Raw genomic sequence first — 8,926 nt, 5'->3', positions numbered from 1 at the left:
AAGAGATTGACGTGTGACCGAGCATGGGGAAGGGTGCCATCACCAGTCACCTGTGTGTGCTTCTGCTTTCAGGGAGTAGCCAGCTGTGAATGCCAGCTGTGAATGCCAGCTGTGAATGCCCGCTGTGAATGCCCGCCTCAGTCGCCCCCTCTGTGAGCTACCGGCACCCTTGTGTCCTTTCTTGAGTAATGCAGGTAAAGTCACAACATTTACTATTAATGCGACTAATTTCTTTGTTCAGCTCAATACATGTGCAACTTGGACGTCAGGTTTTAATTCCAGAGCTCCAGAGGTCAACCTGTTTCCTGAAAGGTAAGTGGATTTAAATCAAAGAGTTTGAATACTAAATATGTAATGGTGTTCACTGGGATGTCACTTAAGGCTGGTGCTCACGATGTTGCCATCTCCACAACCTCCCTCAGATACATTCCCCACACACACACACACACACACACACACACACACACACACACACACACACACACACACACAGTGCCCCCTCAGATGCATTCTCCACACACACACACACACACACACACACACACACACACACACACACAGTGCCCCCTCAGATGCATTCTCCACACACACACACACACACACACACACACACAGTGCCCCCTCAGATGCATTCTCTACTCCACTCCTCCTTGTTTCCCCCCGAATACTCTACACTAGTCCACCTGGCCGACTGCCCCCCCATATGGCCTGACCCATGCATTCCAATCCATTATACTACATAGAGTTCAATTGCTTTGAAACTGTATCTGACCCCAACAATCACCATATCAGGCTGCTGCCCTTTCGGTTCAGTTAGTTTGTTTTAATATATATTTTGTAATCTTGAATACAAGCACATAATACAGGTACATAATTAATCTCTATCGTCTACATAACTGCACAGAATACCGCACTCAACCTGCACTTTGGTATGTAATGCTTCTTTGCACTTCTGGTTGGATGTCCACTGCATTTCATTGGCTCTCTACCTGTACTCTGCTAAATGACAATAAAGTTGAATCTAATTTAATCTAATCTAATCTAAATCATATACAGATACAAGCAGTCAATTACAAATACATGAAGAATGGTATATTCTAGCATACCCCACCTTGCCACCCCACGAGCCTTTGAACAAAATACACATGCACACACACACTGCCCCCATAGTTACAGAGCTGATATTCAGGTCTGATGTTTGCACTAAATATTAATGTTAATGGACACCATATAACCATTCTAACACTGTAGGCCACTGCAGCAGTGTATTAATAAACACATACAGGTGATAACAGAGACGTCAGCAGTGTATTAATAAACACATACAGGTAATAACAGACGTTGTCAGCAGTGTATTAATAAACACATACAGGTGATAACAGAGACGTCAGCAGTGTATTAATAAACACGTACAGGTAATAACAGACATCAGCAGTGTATTAATAAACACATACAGGTCATAACAGACGTCAGCAGAGGACGGAGGAACTCAACGGCCAGAAATGTGTTGGATACCTGTGGAGTGGATACCTGTGAAGTGTCTGTTTAATGTGTTGGATACCTGTGGAGTGTCTGTTTAATGTGTTGGATACCTGTGGATCTCGTGTTCACATTTTCTCTGTTTGAGATTTCTGACTACTATTGTGGTTGTCTGAATTGTGCTGTACATAACTCTAATTCTTCCAATAAAAGAGAATATCTTTGCATCTGTGAATATCTTTGCATCTGTGCTTATTTTCTATTTTGTGGTCTCTCAATTAATCTGATGTGTTCATGCAAGTGTCTTTTGAAGCAAGAAAGTCCATCCATGTTATTGCAATTGTTATTTATTTATTTATATCAGGGGCAGTGCCCAAATAAACATTAACCTTGTACAACACTAGGAGAGATGCATTGTGCCAGGTTGTAAATCATACAGATGACAAATATTAAGATGTCACATATCTGGCCGTAATAAAAGCTGGTTGCCATGCAACCACCTTAAAAACAAAGAAGAATCCCAAGGACCCTAAAGGTGGCACAGCTCACCCTCGTGGTCAGTCCACATTGGTCACCATGTCCCTTTCTACCTCCGTCTGTTATTCAAGTGTTCAGAGGTTTTCACAACGCTTGCCCTGATGGTCATTTATAACTCCTGTGTTTAGAGGTGGCTAATGCAGCACCTGATGCAATTCCTGTGTTTAGAGATGGCTAATGCAGCACCTGATGGTCATTTATAACTCCTGTGTTTAGAGATGGCTAATGCAGCACCTGATGGTCATTTATAACTCCTGTGTTTAGAGATGGCTAACGCAGCACCTGATGGTCATTTATAACTCCTGTGTTTAGAGATGGCGATGGCACCTGATGGTCATTTATAACTCCTGTGTTTAGAGATGGCGATGGCACCTGATGGTCATTTATAACTCCTGTGTTTAGAGATGGCTAACGCAGCACCTGATGGTCATTTATAACTCCTGTGTTTAGAGATGGCGATGGCACCTGATGGTCAGTAAGTAAGTATATACCGTAGAACATGTCTTTATGTAACCTCTATAATAGCCATGAAAAGCACTGAAGTTTATTTTATCTAATCAAGTAAAACCCTGACATTAACGTTACAAAGAAGTTATTCTTTGATGCTCCCAGTGTGTGCTAGCATATGAAGCAGATGACAAAACCACCTGCAAAAGTACTGGTGTCCGCATAAGCCAAGCAAAGGAGCAGCTGGGCTGAGGAAACGACCAACTCCGGTATTTACGACCCCATAATGTACGACTTACAAATATTACATGTTGGACCATAACTCTTCATCATTAGTGTTAATTGTCAAAACAATTGGAACAAGGAACAGGAAGACCATATTTGGATACCATTGGGTGCAGGGCTTTTCATATGAACTTGACACCATCTGTGGGTGGGCACATTCAACAGGTATTAAAATGCCGCCTCAGCATCTTACTGTATGTAGTGTGCAAAAACTGGTCTCTGTGTTCAGCACATATATATGCTGTATATAATATATGATATGTGTGTGTGTATATATATATATATATATATATACTGTATATAATATATGATGTGTATGTGTGTGTATATATATATATATATATATATATATATATATATATATATATATATATATATATATATATATATGATGTGTATGTGTATATATATATGATGTGTATGTGTATTATATATATATATATATATATATATATATATATATATATATATATATATATATATATATGTATGTGTGTGTGTGTGTATATATATGTGTGAATACAAGCACATAATACAGGTACATAATTAATCTCTATCGTCTACATAACTGCACAGAATACCGCACTCAACCTGCACTTTGGTATGTAATGCTTCTTTGCACTTCTGGTTGGATGTCCACTGCATTTCATTGGCTCTCTACCTGTACTCTGCTAAATGACAATAAAGTTGAATCTAATTTAATCTAATCTAATCTAAATCATATACAGGTACAAGCAGTCAATTACAAATACATGAAGAATGGTATATTCTAGCATACTGTTTGAATGAGAAGCTATCAAAAGGGGAGGATTTTTTACATTTGGAAATTATGGCCATTTTCAGAGCTTTGTAACAATTCAAACACTGCTCTTGATCAAGATACAGACAAAACAAAATGTGCAGGCCTGATTAACAAAATAGGCTATGCAGACAACACTGACACAGACAGTAGATAGCCTATAGAGACAGCAGTTTATTCATGAGGCCACTAGATATCGCAAGAGGGCGGATTTGATTAAGTCATTGCCATTAGTAACCATTAGACTCACGTGTTTTATACATTTGATATATTTCATTCCAGCACCGTGCTGAGTTGTGCTGTCTAGGTCCTCCAAGAGCAGGAGGAACTGAGGAAGGACTGAGGTGTTTATCTGATGAAGACCCAAAGCCTTGCTATGGAGCGGGCGCAGTTCCAGCAGCAAAGTAGCTTTCTCTCTCTGTCTGTGTGTCTGTCAGTTTATCTGCCTGTGTACCTGTCTCCTGCAGGTGAGCTAATGTGGCCTTGCTATTGAGCAGGTGAGCTGATGTGGCCTTGCTATTGAGCAGGTGAGCTAATGTGGCCTTGCTATTGAGCAGGTGAGCTGATGTGGCCTTGCTATTGAGCAGGTGAGCTAATGTGGCCTTGCTATTGAGCAGGTGAGGAGCAGGTGAGCTAATGTGGCCTTGCTATTGAGCAGGTGAGCTAATGTGGCCTTGCTATTAAGCAGGTGAGCTGATGTGGCCTTGCTATTGAGCAGGTGAGCTGATGTGGCCTTGCTATTGAGCAGGTGAGCTAATGTGGCCTTGCTATTGAGCAGGTGAGCTGATGTGGCCTTGCTATTGAGCAGGTGAGCTAATGTGGTGACCAGAGGATGATCATTTATAATGACCAGAGGATGATCATTTATAATGACCAGAGGATGATAACAGAGCATGATCATTTATAATGACCAGAGGATGATCATTTATAATGACCAGAGGGTGAGAACAGAGCATGATCATTTATAATGACCAGAGGATGATCATTTGTAATGACCAGAGGGTGAGAAAAGAGCATGATCATTTATAATGACCAGAGCATGATCATTCATAATGACCAGAGGATGATCATTTGTAATGACCAGAGGATGATCATTTGTAATGACCAGAGGGTGATAACATGCTGTACCATCCTGCTCCTTCGGTGCTCGGGCCCTAATGACCAGAGGATGAGAATATTCTTTGTCCTCTCTCTCTCTCTCTTTCTCTCTCTCTCTCTGTGTCTGTCTGTTTACCTGCCTGTGTACCTATCTCCTCAAGGTGAGCTAGCAGGGCTGTCCAGCATCCGATCGGGCCCCGAGGAGAGCCAGTGGCAGGGGCTGACCCAGCTGCTGGAGCACATTAATATCCACCTCCTCAGGCTGCAGCAGGAGGCCGTACTCCTGGGCCTTCCTCCTCCAGCCCACCCCTGGTCCTCAGACGCAGATATTCTGCTGCCAGACGAGGAGGACGAGAGCCAACAGCAGGTGAATTTCCCCCTCTGCTCTTCTGGAGCATTCAGGGCTGGATATAAAATAGTACACATAGCTCTGTATCATGCATACTCAGTAAGTCATGTGGAGCATTCAGGGCTGGATACACAATAGCCCACATAGCTCTGTATCATGCATACTCAGTAAGTCATGTGGAGCATTCAGGGCTGGATATAAAATAGTACACATAGCTCTGTCTCATGCATACTCAGTAAGTCATGTGGAGCATTCAGGGCTGGATATAAAATAGTACACATAGCTCTGTATCATGCATACTCAGTAAGTCATGTGGAGCATTCAGGGCTGGATATAAAATAGTGCATGTTGCTTAGTATCAACAAATCCAAACTAGCTGACGACCTCAAAAACTACCAGACACTCCTGACCTCCTTCTCAGCCAGCATCACTGCTGCTAAGACTGCTTTCTACCATGACAAAATCAACAGCGCTACAGACACTCGAAAACTTTTCTCAACCTTCAAATCGCTACTCAACCCTCAGCTGCCTCCTCCTCCATCCAGCCTTACTGCAGATACCCTCGCCTCATTTTTTACAAACAAAGTGGCGGCAATCAGCAGTCAATTCTCTACATGCCCACTCAACGCATCTGACTCAGATACCGCACTCCTACAACCTCTAGGGACTGCTGGAATATCTTTTTCAGCATTCACGCCTCTCTCCGAGAGTGAAGTGTCCAGACTCCTGACATGCAGCTGTCCTACCACATGCTCGCTGGACCCTATACCTACGAGCCTACTTCAGTCCATCAGCCCGACCATCGCTCCAGCTATCACACATGTGATCAATGCCTCAACTAACCTCCGGCACATTTCCAACAGCGTTCAAAATGGCCCGGGTAACACCGTTACTTAAGAAAGCTTCTCTCAACCCTGCTCAAGTCGAGAACTACCGCCCTGTCTCACTACTGCCTTTCCTATCCAAAGGCATTGAACGAGCAGTCTCCAAACAGGTCTCTGACTTCCTTTCACAGAACAACCTTCTGGATCCAAATCAGTCTGGGTTCAAAAGCGGCCACTCTACCCGCGGCTCTGCTGTCTGTAACAGAAGCCTTAAAAGAAGCCAGGGCGACCGCTCGGTCATCAGTACTCATTCTGCTTGACTTATCGGCTGCCTTTGACACGGTTAATCACCATATCCTTCTCTCTATACTCGCTGACATGGGAATCTCCGGTTCTGCTCTCTCCTGGTTTGAATCCTACCTCACAGGGCGCTTCGTTTAACGTATCATGGCTTGGTCAGCTATCCGCACCTCACCATCTCACCACAGGGGTCCCCAGGGCTCAGTGCTGGGCCCCCTCCTCTTTGCTATCTACACCACCTCCTTGGGACAGATTATCCGTTAAGACGGGCTTCTCATACCACTGCTATGCAGACGACACACAGCTCTATCTGTCCTTTCCACCTGACGACCCCCTGGTTTCAGCACAGATCTCGGATTGCCTTTCAGACATAGCTACATGGATGAAGGCACACCACCTCCAGCTGAACCTCTCAAAGACTGAACTGCTGGTCATCCCAGCTAAACCTACCATACACCACGAGATCAACATCAAATTTGACTCCCTGTCTGTTTCACCCGACCAGGACTGCAAGAAATCTAGGAGTTGTTCTTGACAACCAACTAAACTTCTCAGATCATGTTGCCTCAGTCGCCCGGTCATGCCGTTTTGCACTCTACAACATCACGGAAAATCAGGACTTACTTGACTCAAGATGCTCCCCAACTTCTGGTTCAGGCAATAGTTATCTCACGACTGTTACTGCAATGCCCTCCTGACAGGTCTCCCAGCCTGCGCGAGTGAAACCACTTCAGATGATCCAGAACGCGGGCGGGCGCTGGTCTACAACCAACCCAAAAAGGGCACATGTTACCCCGCTGCTCATCCAGCTACACTGGCTACCTATGGCGGCCCGCATCAAATTCAAGTCTCTAACGCTTGTCTACAAAGTAGTCTCCGGTTCTGCTCCCATCTACTTGAATGCCCTCATACAGACTTACACTACCTCCAGACCGCTCGCTCCTCTGATCTAACGACGCCTAGCTCTACCACCGCACGCTCAAGCCAATCCAAACTTTTCTCATCTGTTGTTCCTCGTTGGTGGAACACACTGCCAGTTCCTACAAGGGCAGGGACATCCTTTTCCACTTTCAAAAAACTCCTGAAGACCCAGCTCTTTAGAGAACATCTACTCTCACAGCAACACTTACAACAAGTCTTACTGATCCTAGCACTCACCAGCCGTTTTTAAACTGACAAGTAACTGTTAAAACAGCACTCACCGGCGACTTATTCTTACTGTACTCTAATGTTTTTTTAAACTGTCCTAAAATTGTGAGAATTGTTCTAAAACTTACTGTTTACCATGTTGTTAGTCGCTTTGGTTAAAAAGCGCCAGCCAAATGTAATGTAATGTAATGTAATGTAATGTAATGTAATATAATCCTGTAAGCATATAGTACTAATGTGATCACACTGGAGACACCATAACTGGGGGCAGCCGTGGCCTACTGGTGAAAAGGCAAAAGCGAGGCATTGACAGGTTCAAAACTGCACAGAATTTGAAGTGTAAGATCATTATGACACCCTCTGAATGCATGCCAAGTTTTGTGGAATTCCGTTCATAGTGGACCATATAATAAATTAATATGTGTACATTTAGTGACTGTACACTACGCAAGCACACACACACACACGAGCACACAGGTACTCACACACTCACAGGCATGCACACACACACACACACAGACACACAAGCACACACACGCATAGACACACATAGACACATGCACTCATGAACACACACAAACACACTCATAAAGATACATTTACACACATGCAGGCACACACACATAAACACACACACACATACACACAGACACAAACGCACTAAAGGAAAAAAAATAGACATAGAATAGAATAAACAGGGCAAGTGCCTAAATAAATAGAGATTAAAAATGAAATTAAAATGATCAATCGTGTTAGTGTGTACTACGCTAACTGACCTGGGCAGAAGAGTTTGGGCTCGAGCTCTATCGCCCCAATGAAGAGTTATCACCCCTGAGAACACTGGGCCCGAGCTCTATCGCCCTAATCAAGAGTTATAACCCCTGAGAGCCCGAGCTCTATCGACCCAATGAAGAGTTATCACCCCTGAGAACACTGGACCCGAGCTGACTGACAAACTGACTGAAGTTCTGGATGAACCTTTGAATGCCTTGCATTGAGAGGTTCATCCAGAACTTCAGTCAGTTTGTGGAGGTGTGGTATCATCCAGAACTTCAGTCAGTTTGTGGAGGTGTGGTGTTATTTAATTAAATAATACAAACTCAAAAGAATTTCAAACAACATAGATGAATACTGCAGACGATGGCTTTAATGCATTCCAGAGCATGGGTTCGAGAAGCAAGCTACAGTACAAGCATCCTGTCTTTACACAGCTTATATACCCCTTTTCAGTAGCATCATTTGTTTTTGTTAACTCAGAATAGAACAGAGCTTCTATCTCCTTCTTACCATTCTAGGTAATGCATATGTACCTAGGTATTCATTGTATATTTCTACAAGTGACCTCTGACCCTGCTTGAACAGTAACTTAGTCTGCCCAGTCTCTCTAGGCATACATGTCCTTATAAGTAAGCTCCTGGCCCCAAGCACATGTACCTGCTGTTTCACCACATGGACCACAGACAGTTTTCCCAATGTACAGAATATCTTTTCATACAAACTAAAGAATATCTTTTCATAAAACCTCGACAGAGGAGTGGGAGAGGGAGGTGGACCTATCAAGGCACAGAGGATATTGCAGGTGCCACACGTAGACTGGGGCGAGGTGGACCTCGTATCAGAATCAGAATCAGTTTTATTGGCCAAGTGTACTTACATTCA

This window comes from Alosa alosa, chromosome 18, assembly GCF_017589495.1.
Source record: "Alosa alosa isolate M-15738 ecotype Scorff River chromosome 18, AALO_Geno_1.1, whole genome shotgun sequence".
NCBI classification, from domain to species: Eukaryota; Metazoa; Chordata; class Actinopteri; order Clupeiformes; family Clupeidae; genus Alosa; species Alosa alosa.
The sequence above is the reverse complement of the archived record's forward strand: the minus strand, read 5'-3'. Positions refer to the sequence as shown.